The 1,401-nt window shown below is 51.9% G+C and overlaps 1 protein-coding gene across 1 annotated transcript in view; it reads left to right on the top strand.

Moving 5' to 3' along the window:
• The window catches only part of rffl (ring finger and FYVE-like domain containing E3 ubiquitin protein ligase), a gene marked incomplete at its 5' end in the record, with an annotated part of 3,909 nt that extends 3,558 nt beyond the window's left edge, over positions 1-351 (top strand). The window contains 1 exon segment of the mRNA XM_014032627.1: positions 49-351.
• Positions 352-1,401: the final 1,050 nt, after the last annotated feature.

Below are 1,401 nucleotides of genomic sequence, written 5' to 3'. Positions count from 1 at the left end.
ACTATGGTCTGACTATGGTCTGACTCTGGTCTTCCTGTTCCTCTGCAGGACCTGCAGGACCGACTGTAAGTCCCAGAGGAGGATGCTCATACAGAACCCCAATGATTCCTCTGAACTCTAATCTGGTGTGATTAAAGCGTTTGGACCTTCAGACTGCAGCTGCTGTGAAAACTCTCCATAGACCTGAGGACTGGTCCAGGTTCTGAAGCTCTGAGGACCTGAGCAGGACTCATCCAGCAGCTCAGTGTAGCTGGACTCACCGTGTTGCCTTTCCCTCTGCAGAGGTCTCAGTTTGTTTACAGAGCCACGCTGATCAGGTCTCTGTGGGACCTGCAGGACTCACAATCAGTCTCTGGCTGATGAACACGAGTTTGACCAAAACCAGACCTCCTTACTGTCCTCTGTCCCCTCCCATGTCCTCTGTCCCCGTCCTCAGGTTTGTCTCAGTGTTTCTATAAAATCATGGAACCGAGTGCAGGATAACTGTCACACCCTCTCACTTGGTCCAGACCTGGTCCAGACCCTCTCACTTGGTCCAGACCTGGTCCAGACCCTCTCACTTGGTCCAGACCTGGTCCAGATCTGGTGTTTGCTGAGGGTTGTGACTGAGTTCTGAATGCTCTGAGGCAGATTTAAACCCACAACCCTCCTCAGTCATCTGACAGGAGATCTGGGCCACGTTAGTCAGTCCATCCAGAACCGAGCTGTAGGATGTGGACCTGGACCGACCTGATCCCACACAGTTCAGGATGTCTCAGGGTTCAACATGTCCACTCAGCTGCTGATCTTTGGAAATATTCTGAAGATGTTTTGGTTTTTATCAGAACTCTTTATGAACAGGTCCATGTAGGCTGGACTGTCTTCACCAGGACGTCTTCTGGTTGTTTCAGACCTGGTTGGACCTCCTGCTTTCTCTGTGGAGGGGGACACAGATCAGCTGTCCTCTGAGCCACTTCCTGTGGCAGCAGCTGGTCTCACAAYAAGGCTCCATGTTTTCATGTTTCCCTTCGTGGTCTTCTCCTGGTCAAGCTTCACCTGCTGACCGTCTGGAGGACATGTCCATCGCAGAGGACATGTCCATCACAGCAGAAGTCCTGAACAAGTCTGAACCAACCTGATAGGAGAGATTCACCAGGCTGAGAGTCGTAGGTGAGCAGAGTTCATGAGGACGTCTCCAGAGTGTCTCCTGGATGACTCCTACCTGTCTCCTGAATGTCTCCTACCTGTCTCCTGGATATCTCCTGGATGTCTCCTGGATGTCTCCTGGATGTCTCCTACCTGTCTCCTGGATGACTCCTACCTGTCTCCTGAATGTCTCCTACCTGTCTCCTGGATGTCTCCTACCTGTCTCCTGAATGTCTCCTACCTGTCTCCTGGATGACTCCTACCTGTCTCCTGGAT

This window comes from Austrofundulus limnaeus, unplaced genomic scaffold (assembly GCF_001266775.1).
Source record: "Austrofundulus limnaeus strain Quisiro unplaced genomic scaffold, Austrofundulus_limnaeus-1.0 Scaffold1497, whole genome shotgun sequence".
NCBI lineage: Eukaryota > Metazoa > Chordata > Actinopteri > Cyprinodontiformes > Rivulidae > Austrofundulus > Austrofundulus limnaeus.
The sequence above is the reverse complement of the archived record's forward strand: the minus strand, read 5'-3'. Positions and strand labels throughout refer to the sequence as shown.